Raw genomic sequence first — 15,135 nt, forward strand, 5'->3', positions numbered from 1 at the left:
AGGCGTGTCTTCGCAATTGGATGTAAGCCAGGAATGGAATATGTTTCAGCTGACTAAGACTCTGGGAAAGCTCACTAGATATTATTCACATGACATCCAGTATGGGCAATAATTGGCGACTATCATTGTCATTAAACAGACAAGGTGGCAGAGGTTGGGCATTTGGCGAAGGGAAATTTGGAAACAGAAAAAATGTCCTTGAAAAATACATTTCTGTCTCTCAGGGACCTGAAAGGGCACCATTGTAACAAGGAATAGAGGAAAAGTGAGATTTTTTTCTTCACAAACTCAAAGCCGACCATTCAGAAAAAAGGAACTGAAGAATCTGAGTAATGCTGTGAGAGAGAGAGGGGAAATCAAGGGATGCAGAAACATTAAATAAATATCAGAGCTGGGGCAGGAAAAATGAGACAAGAGAGGGGGAGCGTTTATTTGAACTTTTTTGAACATCAGTGCTTTGGAGGATGGTTTACCTGGCTGTTGACTCAGAGCTAATGACAGGGTTAACATGATGTTAGACACAGTAGGGCCATTGAAACTGTGCTGTTGGACCATGCTTGTATTGGAGCCCCACTCCAACTGCCACTGGCATTAAAATAATATACAGTGGGGCAAAAAAGTATTTAGTCAGCCACCAATTGTGCAAGTTTTCCCACTTAAAAAGATGAGAGAGGCCTGTAATTTTTATCATAGGTACACTTCAACTATGACAAACAAAATCAGAAAAATAAATCCAGAAAATCACATTGTAGGATTTTTAATGAATTTATTTGCAAAAATAAAAAAATAAGTATTTGGTCACCTACAAACAAGCAAGATTTCTGTCTCTCACAGACCTGTAACTTCTTCTTTAAGAGGCTCCTCTGTCCTCCACTCGTTACCTGTATTAATGGCACCTGTTTGAACTTGTTATCAGTATAAAAGACACCTGTCCACAACCTCAAACAGTCACACTCCAACCTCCACTATGGCCAAGACTAAAGAGCTGTCAAAGGACACCAGAAACAAAATTGTAGACCTACACCAGGCTGAGAAGACTGAATCTGCAATAGGTAAGCAGCTTGGTTTGAAGAAATCAACTGTGGGAGCAATTATTAGGAAATGGAAGACATACAAGACCACTGATAATCTCCCTCGATCTGGGGCTCCACGCAAGATCTCACCCCGTGGGGTCAAAATGATCACAAGGACGGTGATCAAAAATCCCAGAACCACACGGGGGGACCTAGTGAATGACCTGCAGAAAGCCGGGACCAAAGTAACAAAGCCTACCATCAGTAACACACTACGCCGCCAGGGACTCAAATCCTGCAGTGCCAGACGTGTCCCCCTGCTTAAGCCAGTACATGTCCAGGCCCATCTGAAGTTTGCTAGAGAGCATTTGGATGATCCAGAAGAAGATTGGGAGAATGTCATATGGTCAGATTAAACCAAAATATAACTTTTTGGTAAAAACTGAACTCGTCGTGTTTGGAGGACAAAGAATGCTGAGTTGCATCCAAAGAACACCATACATACTGTGAAGCATGGGGGTGGAAACATCATGCTTTGGGGCTGTTTTTCTGCAAAGGAACCAGGACGACTGATCCGTGTAAAGGAAAGAATGAATGGGTCCATGTATCGTGAGACTTTGAGTGAAAACCTCCTTCCATCAGCAAGGGCATTGAAGATGAAACGTGGGAGGGTCTTTCAGCATGACAATGATCCCAAACACACCGCCCGGGCAATGAAGGAGTGGCTTCGTAAGAAGCATTTCAAGGTCCTGGAGTGGCCTAGCCAGACACCAGATGGGAGTTAAAAGTCTGTGTTGCCCAGCAACAGCCCCAAAACATCACTGCTCTAGAGGAGATCTGCATGGAGGAATGGGTCAAAATACCAGCAACAGTGTGTGAAAACGTTGTGAAAACTTACAGAAAACGTTTGACCTCTGTCATTGCCAACAAAGGGTATCTAACAAAGTATTGAGATACACTTTTGTTATTGACCAAATACTTATTTTCCACCATAATTTGCAAATAAATTCATAAAAAATCTTACAATGTGATTTTCTGGATTTTTTTTCTCATTTTGTCTGTCATAGTTGAAGTGTACATATGATGAAAATGACAGGCCTCTCCCATCTTTTTAAGTGGGAGAACTTGCACAATTGGTGGCTGACTAAATACTTTTTTTTGCCCCACTGTAATTCACCCTTTCTCCCACCTGCACTCCTCTTCTACCTTCACTCCTCACCCTGTCTATGTTCATTATGCACCTACACCTAGTGTTTGTCCCACCAGTTACTTTGGTCCCAAAAACTTGAACATGCTAATTTCACTGAAGTAGTAACAGAACATAGAAAGGCCCTTAACAAGTCGTTTCCTGTTCCTGACTGTTAGGGATGTTGCAACACACAATGCTTGTATGTGAAGCTGATGAATTGAACCCAATCCGGTGAGTTACAGCAAGCTCCTTATAAGTAGCTCTATTGTGGCTACTGTAGGTCATTTGAATGAGCAAAACACAACCAATCTCTGTTGACACTTGCCGACCTCTATGCCACAACGATTTGCATCTGAGGGGGCGCTTGAGTCAGTACTGGTACTTCAGTATTGTTGGCCAAAAAGTAAACGACAAAAATGACTAAAATAATTAACAGAAAATACACTCCTAAAGTTGGTAAAATTTTGATGAGCGACTTGACCAAAAAGGAATTTAGTCTCGTAAGAGACATAACAGAATGTGTCCTTGGAAAAGTGTTTCCGTGTGTGTTTCATTAATAAGCATTTAATAGCAAGCTAGAGAGCATGTAGCATTTGAGAATGTGTTTTGATCACGTATATATCTTTGTTCAAACTGTAAATGTGTTTGTGTTTTTATTGGCATATACATGTATTTGCGTTTCTGTGTGGCCTAGCTAGCATATATTATTGGTTAGTCACTGTAGTGGAGAGCAAAGGCTGCTGGATACCACTGACCCAGAGGCAAAGTATTTCACTCCTGGTTTACTCCCTCTAACTGTGACATGCACCATCTCCTGAGACTATGTAGCCGTCACTCACAACAGAAACAACCCTGCCAAAGTATCTCCATCCAAGGACGTTTCCTTGGCCAAACATACTGTAGCTGTCACGTAGCAGTGATTGAATTAAGAATATAGTTGGGGTTTTTTACATTGTAATAGGTGCCTACTTCATCTCTACATTGTAGTAGGTAAAACACCAAGTAATTTTCTTAGCAATTACCAGACACTCTTATCCAGAGCCACTTACAGTAGTGAGAGTATACATTTTCATACTGGTCCCCAATGGGAATCAAACCCACAACCCTTGCATTGCAAATGCCATGCTCTACCAACTGAGCCACATGGGACCCTTTGCCAAGTAGGGCAAAGGTAGTTGCAATTGAATAACATCGATCCGTTTCAGATGTTTTGTATTTTCATTATGAGCTAATGATAAACCCTAGAAAGCAGCATCGTAGAATGTGTTTGAGATATATCAATTAATATCCGTTGTCTGATTGTGAGCTCCCACACATTGTTTTTTTAGCTAAGTGTGTGCCTGTGTTACATTATCGATGCATATTTCACAGCAGCTGTTAAACCCATCAGTGCAAAACATCTGGCCATGGAGGGAAACCTTTTTATTGGGGACACATGACTGCACGCATCCCCCAAAGTCCCTCCCCCTTGGAGACGCAGCTGTCAGGTTAATGGTTTCCAGGTGTGTCTCTTTCTCCCTCTCTTTTGCTTCCCGTCTCTCTATGTGAGTGTTGAGTTTATAATGGCCCGCCTGAGCTTCTGTAGAAAGGGTGAAGGCGTCTATATTTATACACATTCTCTTCCCGTCTCCTCCCCTGCTGGCGAGAGCGCCAGTTGCTAATTCATCACTCTGCAGTTCTCTCTGTAGTCCGATATGACACCGTCATTTCCACATTCATTTGACATGTCATTTACATATGTCTCTCTCGGCGGTAGCCTTGTTGACATTGGAACCAGTCCGTCTTATCTCCACATTACCAGGCTGTGAATGGCCCCTGGGGGACCCAGGGTCCGGCAGGTTCCTCCATCCCAGACGCACTCAGCCGTGCATTGCTCTGTGGGTGACGGTGTAATGAGGCAAGGTAGCTATGAGACAGACGCACCACTAATCCTCGTCAGGTGGTTCCAGGATGAAGTTGCCCAATAGATGCACTCCGAAGGTTGAGCGTCCCAGCTGATGATTCCCTATGGGGAAAACACCTCCAATCAGTCTACTATCTTACAGTGCGGACAGATTCACATCTAGAAGTTACAATAAGACAAGTGTGGTTTATAGTCAGCATTCGGCGAACTGCCCGAGATCTTAATGACATCATCAACATTCCGTCCCGGCCCAATAAATCATTTGAAAGTTGGTCAACACAGAAGCAGAGAAGGTGACAATGAATAACAATGATGGATGCAAAGCTATTCCCATTTAAGTTCTTAGCAACCTAGCAAAGAATCAATGTAGTACTTATATTTAATTCAGATAGATGCTTTTCAAAAACGTAAAGGGAAACAGGCACTGGCAGAAGAAAAAGATCCCAAAAGATGTTCAAATAAATATTAAGACAATAAAGTAAAGTAACTATAGACAATCGTTTCATGTTTTTAAGGTGTTGTTCTTCTGCAAAAATGAGTTGCAAACTTTGCACTGTTGCATAAACACAAATTGCTATTAGATGAAAGCCGCTCTTTGGGTTATGAATCCCATCCCATGATGCAAAATAGTACTGAGATACTTTACCTTTACTCGGCCAGTTACCGAATTTCCATGAACACATCCATGGACACAGTCTATGAACACATTTTGTTCCCATTGCAGTGAAGCTCAAACATTTTATTACTGGCAATATGGCACACTGAACCTGTAGAGTGCCCATGTTGCAGACCTGGAGTTCACATATTATGTTTTATGTCAATTGTTACTGACACTTTGGTCCCCTTCAGGCTGAGGATTTGGATATCTGATCAGACCATCCTTCTTGTCTAATATAACCTCAAAATCAACAGGGTACAGAGAAACATTTGTTTTACAATCGTAAAAAATATATTTTTAAATCTAATTACCACAAAGGCCAGCAATCTGAGGTGTTTTGATGTGCCATGGTGTTTTAGCCCCCTTTTTTTAACAGGTCATTGTCATGGGGAATTTTTTTGTAAAAAAATGTTTTACCCTTTTTTAAATTAAATTCTTCTTTTTTTTACCCTTTGACCTTCCTGCATTATGCTGAGGTTACGGCAGAGCAATGCAGTGACAGCAACGGTGAGATATGTAGCTCACCAATTCTTTCACTCCATTATAGTTTATGTGCAACAGGGAAACTTCCTTTTCATCCTCCGTTCTCAGTTCCTCATGTACTTGTCCTAACTCTGGCAGGTGTGGGCCTTTCACACTTTCTCCATTCCAGAAAGTTTGCCATTTTGGCTGCATGGTAGCAAAAATCTAGAGACGGAATGTTGGCTTGTGGGACAGTTGATTTGCACATATCAGAAAATGATCATACCCGGAAGGCAAAGTTATGGAATCAATAAAGGCCTGGATGTTATGGTTTCAGATGGTGACATAGCTCTTTGTAGCCTACCAGCCAAATTCCTCCTCTCTTCCTCCCACCCAATGCTTTCCACAGAGTTGGTGGCACCCGCTGTCTGAAGCTTGAAAAACGACTGACCAGCAGAACGTAGATTGACGTTTATATTGTGTCCATTTGCACTGTCTTTTGTTATCCTGCCTCTGCTCTTTTCAAAGCTCAAAAGCAACCTTCAATATTTTTAGGACCATGCTTCCAATGAAATGCCCTCATGGAGTGTAACATTTTGGATGAATTCAAAGGCTTGTTCCAGTTTCTTTATCATCTTGACTCGAGCACACGTTCAGTGTGCCGACTCTATGCAGGCTCGTATGCCCTCCACCCGCTCTCCCCGTTTTCTCCCTCCCACTACTCTCTCTCTCTCAAAAATTCAAAAAGTGACTTTATGGCTATAACAGCAATATTCCATCTTTGCCAAAACACTTAAAGGTCATAAATCAAGACCAACGCATTGACACACAGTTCCTATAAAAGAGCGCTCATCCTTTTCTTTCTCTATTTCCCTGTCTGGTTTACTCTCTCGCAATCACCATGACCATTTTGCTAATATTTTTCTGCAAATCTTCAAGTTTTTTTAAAAAGTCCCCCCAATAAGAAGGTTGAATAGTCTGAGGTGGCATTGCCCTAGAAGTTGGGCTTGAATTGTCCAAACGGACATTTATAGTAACTCTCTCTTCCTCCCTGTGTCCCCTGCTCGCTCTTTTTCCACTGCAGGGAAAGACATAAAACACGTGAAGCGCTAGAGCCAAGATGGACACATGCCTACTGCCATAGTCCCCATGCAGAGCCATTTAAATAGAGCCAGCATGGTTCCTGGACCTAGCAGCCTCTGCCTAATTTCCAGCTCTCCAGACTCAGGTATATACATGCACACACACATTCCGTGAAACAGAAGTCCGTCTCACTTTCAAAGCAGCCCCAGTTGACGGTTATTACTTTGGAGCCAAAATGGTGGCACGTAGTGTGTCTATCATTCAGGAAATAGAGAAAGAGGCAAAAAGACCGGGACATGGACACCCAGTGAAGGAAATGAATGGTTCTCGGAGGAGGACAGATCCAAACAGGCCAGAACAGATTAAAAAAAAGTGAACAAAGTAAATCCAAGCCACATGTTTTGATTCGACTGATGAGAATAATGCTATAATATCTAACTCATTGCTTTGACGTTAAATAGCTTCTTGATGGTAAAATTGAATGACAGACAGAGACAGACGAAGAGACAATACCCAGACAGCGAGAGGAAGGCACTCTCTTAATATTATCGGCTGCCTGTAGACCCGGGACTCCCGGGTTTGGGACCATTGGCGCCGGTAAATTACTTTTTTTAAATCTGAGGTTTGAGTTAAGACACGAGGTGAATGAAGTACAAAGTAAAAGACATGAAACACACAAGCATGCCCAATCCATTACATATATTTTGCATATTATTTTGCGCATGCACACACAAATATACATATTTGATGCTTGAATGCATGTACAACTGTAACCAAAACCCTTTTATGTCAATGATAAATTCAGATGCAGTCTTCGATCCAAGCTGCGATAGACTAGCGTCCTGTCCAGGGGGTGTACTTGCACATCAAGCTACCGCACGCCACAGAATAAGGAGATAGGCTCCAGTTCATATGAGCCGTTTCGGCTCTCTCGCACAACGCTACCTTACTTCGATCCGAGCAGTACGTACGTAACGTTACTAGTCTTAAGTCTTCTGCAGTCAGTTCCTACTGTACAAGCGTTACGGAGTCAAGCCCTATCAAAAACACATTTACCACATTCACGTCAGATGCACACAACATGGATCTATGTACACACGTGTCAGAATACAATCGCACTCTCTCGCTCCCTCCTAACGCCAGTTAGGTAGTGGTCTTCACACTGCTTTGATTATGCGCAGACCTGTGGCTTGAAGTTAGAACATATACACAGATTTATGGGTCAAAGCTCGTCTGGGGCGGCTGATGCATCGGGCCCTCGGGCAAAGAGCTGATGTGAGGTAGCTTCCGTGAAGGCAGCATATTGGCCACAGAGTGTACATAAAACCCATTGCAGCCAAATCATTGCAAGATGAGCTTGCCTGTGTAACCAACTCTGATGAAAACAATGATCCTACACGTATTTCTCCATAACATCTCCCAACACATACCAAACATGTTAAACAAACATTTATGGACGTTCATTTAACCGCATTGTTCCTGAGACTGTTGATCATTGTTCCTGAGACCGTTGATGGCTTTTAGCGGGGAGCTGGTGACATGAATACAGTGCCAATGGTCCTATTGTGCAGGCTTGTTGCCACTGTATTCCAGTGTAGCGGGCTGGCTCAGATACAAGGTGTAATTTTGAGAAAATGCCCTGAAATGTCAAAGTCAACAGAGGACACAAGCGGTAGCCTTGTTTCCACAGCCGCTGTGAACACGCAGAGACATTTAACAGCCATCTTAAACTCTGCTGTCCTTAAATTGGTTATAACTGTCACATGTTCAAGTGAGAGATGATAAACCTCATTTAACAGGGGTCAGTGGAGAATTATACATCCAGCGAGGAGAAGGCTTGGCTATCCTTTACGCTCTGCATGTTCATTAGCACTCAATCTGTTATTGTGTGGAATATGTTCATTCCCACAAAGCGGTGTAGGCTCACACAGGGCAGACATATGCCCAGGGCATGTGCTCAACACTTAACAACAAAGCAAGGACATATTCCCTGCCCATATAAACAGTGAGCACATGTGCTGTTTCAGTGCTCATACTACTGGCTCATGCACGCACAGCATAAATCACACTCACCAGCTCGGACAAGGTGGCGTAAATCTAGACTCTGCCTTTCAAGAGGTTTGTGTGTCCCCTCACACGTGGGCCCTGCACGCACACACACACACAGGGGGGTCCGAAATGATTGACACCCTTGATGAAGACGAGCAATAATGACTGTATAAAACAAATCATTCAAATGCTGAGCTATATTGAATGCAAAAAATGACTTTATACTCATACAATTGCTCAGAGAAATAGATTTTGTTAAACAAGTCATCTTTTTTTTCTCAAAAAGGTAGGTGTCAAAATGAATGACACCCCTAAAGATTCTTATCAACAAAGTAGTCAAAAGTTTAGTATTTGGTCCCATATTCCTAGCACGCAATGACCAGAAAACACTTCTACATTAATGTGGATGCTACCATTATTATCCTGAATGAATCGTGAATAACGATGAGTGAGAAAGTTATAGAGGGTCAAAGATCAAACATGCTAACCTTCCCCTGTTATTGGTAATGGTGAGAAACCTATTATATATTCTTATTTATAATAAAAGTGACTCCAAAAATCACACAATACATTAATTACCATTCATTTCTATTGGGCACAAAATAATCTGAAACACAACCAAAACAAACAGCAAATGCATGCAACAAGTAGATTCACAAGCTTGATGTCATTGCGTGCTGGAATTATGGAACTTTTAACTACTTCATTTCGTCTTTTAGCGGTGTCAATCTTGACCCCTAAATTAGTTTTGAAGAAAGAAAATGACTTGCGAAACAAAGTCTCTTTCTCTGAGCAACTGTGCTAACGTAATGTCTCCACTGTTTTGAGCATACCATATAGCTCAGTATTTCACCTTTTTATTTTATACAGACATTATTGTTCATCTTTATCAAAGGGTGTCAATCATTTCAAACTCCACTGTACATACATACACACACTGACAGTGCCCCTCCCGCACACTGTCTGTCAGCGCACACGGGCCAAGTTGGACCGCCAGTCGTAAATCAGGAAGCCAGCTTTACATAAATGGAGAGTTTCCACTGCTGTAGCCCAAGCCAACCAGACCCAGTCAAATAAAAGTGAAATGAAGCTCAATTGAATAAAATAACTGGAGCGTGTCGATTTTTCGGGGGGCAGGTTAGAGAGACCTAAACATACTACATGTTGAAACAGGCTAAACGAGCACAGTGCTTAATATAACGTATGTAGGTCTTTCCGGTCTGCGCTTATAAAGACAGGCAGAATGCTGTGAATAGAGAATGACATAACCCCCACTCTAAAGCATAAGAACACATCTGCAAACTCGTCTTCGCTCAGGACGGTAGAGAGAGAGAGAGATGCAGGTAGATACACAGCACACAAAGATAAACCATTGTCCATGCCCTGACACTTCCTCAACACCACATGGAGACAATGTAAACACAAGTAAACAGATGTACATGCCTGGACACACACACACACACACACAACTGGATAAACACAAGCACACAATACATGCCTGCACACACACATCTGCATAAACACAAGCACACTATACATGCCTGGACACACAAACATACTCACACGTTCAGCCAGCCGGTTGGCGTGTTTACAAGCAGGGGGTGTTCCGGGTGGTTGGACTTTATCACCACCTTGACATGAAAGCTATTTGTGCCCGGGACCCACTGTTATTGTTATGGGTCTATATTTCCCTCACCCACATTGCAGCAGCTCTAGACATTTAATAGGTGTGTATTTGAATGGTAACTTTAGCCCATTCTTGGTCATTGTACAAATGGTTTGCAATAAGCTTCACGTGTGTGTGTGTGTGTGTGTGTGTGTGTGTGTGTGTGTGTCAGAGAGAATCTATTTGCAGGTTTGCATGTGTGTGTGTGAATGAGAAGATCAAAAGAGTTTGAAGAGCCCTCTGAGATTGTTTCAGCAGCAATAAGATAATTACTGGACACTGTCGTAAAACAGTGGGAGAGAACGAGAAGCGTTCCCGTACACACACAATAGTCTGTCATCAGCAATTGATTTCAAAAAACGAGTCTTTTTCCTTGTGTGCCAGAAAGAAAAATATTCAGAAGGAAAGAAATACCCAAGTAGAAAAAAACAACCCTTATTACTGTATTATAAAAAAACAACCCTTATTACTGTATTATAAAAAAACAACCCTTATTACTGTATTATAAAAAAACAACCCTTATTACTGTATTATAAAAAAACAACCCTTATTACTGTATTATAAAAAAACAACCCTTATTACTGTATTATAAAAAAACAACCCTTATTACTGTATTGTAAAAAAACAACCCTTATTACTGTATTATAAAAAAACAACCCTTATTACTGTATTATAAAAAAACAACCCTTATTACTGTATTATAAAAAAACAACCCTTATTACTGTATTATAAAAAAACAACCCTTATTACTGTATTATAAAAAAACAACCCTTATTACTGTATTATAAAAAAACAACCCTTATTACTGTATTATAAAAAAACGGGACAGTAATATATTTGAAATGATATCATCTGTCAGGACCACAAAATAAGGAAATGATATCATGGGGACTTTAACTCGTGTTAAGCAAACTTACTAATGAGTTTCCATCTCTGATATTATCATGATCATTTACAGTCCACTAATTGAGCTTCCATCTCTGTCTCTCTCATGGCTGTGTTGGCATGACACTGGTTATGTGTAACTCCTGCCAAAGTACTGAGGGATGGGGTGTACATTTTCTATCCCTGCCTTCTTTCTCTCTGCAGAGATTTTGTTCTTGAAGTGGTCATTAACTTAAATGTCCATAACAGTTTTGTGCGACTTTGCAGACTTGTTGACGCATTAACTTAAAATGTCAATGGAAGAACCATCTTCAATTGAGAAAAGCCTTGGATCCCCTGGGTTCTCTGAGGAACAAAAGCATTGTTAGGGATGGATTGCTCACTACTAGATTTTCCTGTCTGCAGAATGCTTTACATCTGACCTGTTTCAATGTAAAGCATGGGCACCCGAGGGCAGAAGTGCGCACAGAGCGACACTGACGTATTTTGGACGTCTTTTTTTGGTCCTGTCCGGCTTCGATACCAACGTCCACGGACGTACATTTTTGGTCTGGATTGGCCTTGATTTGACCCAAACATAGACGTCTACACTGAGTGTGCAAAACATTAGGAACAACTGCTCTTTCCATGACATAAAATGACCAGGTGAATCCAGGAAAAAGCTATGATCCCATGTCATGACAATTGAGACATGGATTGTGTATGTGTGCCATTCAGAGGGTGACTGGGCAAGACAAAAGATTGAACTGCCTTTGAAAGGGGTATGGTAGCCAGGCAATGGTTTGAGTGTGTCAAGAACAGCTGCTGCTGGATTTTTCCACGCTCAGCAGCTTCCCATGTGTATCAAGAATGGTCCACCACCCAAAGGACATCCAGCCAACTTAACACAACTGTGGGAAGCATTGGAGTCAACATGGGCCAGCATCCCTGTGGTACACTTTCAACACCTTGTAGAGTCCATCCCCAACAAACTGAGGCTGTGCAAAAGGGGGTGCTACTCAATATTAGGATGGACCGGCCTTTATTTAGCCCAAACATAGACGTCTACGATTGGTTCAGATTTGGATATTTCCCTTCCAATTCGCAAGAAGCTAAAACCAGAGATCTGTATATAATGATGAGATGCTCATGTCTCCGCCCAAACAATGGGAGTCGTTGTCCCAAAGGCAGGAAGGCCGGCAACAAGCTTAGGTCTACATAATATGCCCATAAAAACGCATTGGGCGTATTCTGAGCAGATTTTGGCAAGAGTGAGCCCTCTCGCTTCGCCTCTTCCTCTCTGCTGAAACCATCACCGGAGAAAGTATCCGTGCGGGCCAAACAGTGCCCCACTGTCTCAGTATACAGAGCATTTGGAAAGTATTCAGACCCCTTGACTTTTCCACATTTTGTAACGTTACAGCAATATTCTAGAATGTATTAACTATATTTTTTCCCTCATCAATCTACACAAAATACCCAACAATGACAAAGCACAAACACATTTTTTTGTATTTTTCTGCAAAAACATTTTTTTAAATGACTGAAATATCATATTTACATAAGTATTTAGACCCTTTACTCAGTACTTTGTTGAAGCACCTTTGGCAGCGATTACAGCCTCGAGTCTTCTTGGGTATGATGCTACAAGCTTGGCACACCTGCATTTGGGGAGATTTTCCCATTCTTCTTTGCAGATCCTGTGGTGTACTGCATTAGCATCAAATAGTCCCAGTGATATGCAACATTTCAGGGAAGTCAGGAACCAATATACACAATTAGTTAGGATAGCAAAGGCTAGCTTTTTCAAACAGAAATTTGTATCCTACAGAACTAATTCCAAAAAGCTTTGGGACACTGTAAAGTCCATGGAGAATAAGAGCACCTCCTCCCAGCTGCCCACTGCACTGAGGTTAGGAAACACTGTCACCACCGATAAATCCACAATAATCGAGAATTTCAATAAGCATTCCTCTACGGCTGGCCATGCTTTCCACCTGGCTAGCCCAACCCCGGCCAACAGCTCTGCAACCCCTGCAGCAACTGGCCCAAGCCCCAAGCCCCCCCCCCTCCCCTTCTCGGGCCAACTCTTTTCTCTGTATATATCAATGATGTTGCTCGTGCTGAGGGTGATTCTTTGATCCACCTCAACGCAGACGACACCATCATTATGTATACATCTGGCCCTTCTTTGGACACTGTGTTAACAAACCTCCAAACGAGCTTCAATGCCATACACTCCTTCCATGGCCTCCAACTGCTCTTAAATGCGGGGTAATGCCCCGCCTTATCTCAACTCACTGGTCACCATAGCAGCACCCACCCATAGCACGCGCTCCAGCAGGTATATTTCACTGGTCAATGATTGGAACGAATTGCAAAAATCACTGAAGTTGGAGACTTATAGCTCCCTCACTAACTTTATTCATCAACTGTCAGAGCACCTTACCGCTGTACACAGCCCATCTGTAAATAGCTCATTCAACTACCTGCCTCATCCCCACATTTGTTTTTCTGCTCTTTTGCAGACCAGTATTTATACTTGCACATCCTCATCTGCACATCTATCACTCCAGTGTTAATTGCTAAATTGTAATTACTTCGCCACTATGGCCTATTTATTGCCTTATCTCCTTACTTCATTAGCACACACTGTACACAGATTTTTCTATTGTGTTATTGACTGTATATTTGTTTATCTCATGTGTAACTCCGTTGTTGTTGTTGTTTTTGTCGCACTGCTTTGCTTTATCTTGGCCAGGTCACAGTTGTAAATGAGAACTTGTTCTCAACTAGCCTACCTGGTTAAATGAAGGTGAAATAAAAAATGACAAAATAATAAAAATAAAACAAAGATCCTCTCAAGTGATGTCAGGTTGGATGGGGAGCGTACAGGCTCCTGCCGGGCCACTCAAGGACATTCAGAGACTTGTCCCAAAGCCATTCCGGAGTTGTCTTGGCTGTGTGCTTAGGGTCGTTGTCCTGTTGGAAGGTGAATCCTTGGCCCCAGTCTGAGGTCCTGAGTGTTCTGGAGCAGGTTTTCATCAAGGATCTCTGTGTACTTTTCTCTGTTTATCTTTCCCTTGATCCTGATCAGTCTCCCATGATGCTGCTACCACAATGCTTCACAGTAGGAATGGTACCAGGTTTCCTCCAGACCTGATGCTTGGCATTCAGGCCAAAGAGTTAAATCTTGGTTTCAACAAACCAGAGAATCTTGTTTCTCATGGTCTGAGAGTCTTTAGGTGCCTTTTGCCAAACTCCAATAGGCTGTCATGTGCCTTTTACTGAGGACTGGCTTCTGTCGAGCCACTCTACCATAAAATCCTGATTGGTGGAGTGCTGCAGATATGGTTGTCCTTCTGGAAGGTTCGCCCATCTCCACAGAGGGTTCTTGGTCACCCCTCTGACCAAGGCCCTTCTCCCCCGATTGATCACTTTGGCTGGGAAGCCAGCTCTAGGAAGAGTCTTAGTGATTCCAAACTTCTTCCATTTAAGAATGATGGAGGCCACTGTGTTCTCTGGACCTTTAATGCTGTAGACATGTTTTGGTACACTTCCCCAGATCTGTGACTCGACACAATCCTGTCTCGGAGCGTTACGGACAATTCCTTTGACCTCATGGCTTGGTTTTTGCTCTGGCATGCACTGTCAACTGTGGGACCTTATATAGACAGGTGTGTGCCTTTCCAAATCATTCCCAATCAATTTAATTTACCACAGGTGAACTCCAATGAAGTTGTAATAACATCTCAAGGTTGATAAATGGAAACAGGATGCACCTGAGCTAAGTTTCAAGTCTCATAGCAAAGGGTCTGAATTTTTATGTAAATAAGGTATTTCTGTTTTTTATTTTTAATACATTTGCAAAAATGTCTAAAAACCTGTTTTCACTTTTTAAAAAAATCAATTTTAGAATAAGGCTGTAACGTAGCAAAATGTGGAAAAAGTCAAGGGGTCTACATACTTTCTGAATCCACTGTTTGTAGCATATGTATCTGATCCTGTCTGGCCAGAAATAGTATGACATGCCATACTCTTTTTGTCCAGACAGCATCAGATACATGGTCTACACATACTGAGACAGAGGGGCGATGTTTTGCATGATCGGATGCTTTATCTGAGATTGATGCATCTTTCTGTCGGTGCGCGTCTCGGTCAAATAAATGATCAATATTTCAATATTTTATTAGTACGGGCAAGGAGGTACAGTAGAGCAGGCCCCGTAAGGCCTGCCCTTAATGCCGA

This window comes from Oncorhynchus mykiss, chromosome 30 (assembly GCF_057628025.1).
Source record: "Oncorhynchus mykiss isolate SJ-2025 chromosome 30, ASM5762802v1, whole genome shotgun sequence".
NCBI lineage: Eukaryota > Metazoa > Chordata > Actinopteri > Salmoniformes > Salmonidae > Oncorhynchus > Oncorhynchus mykiss.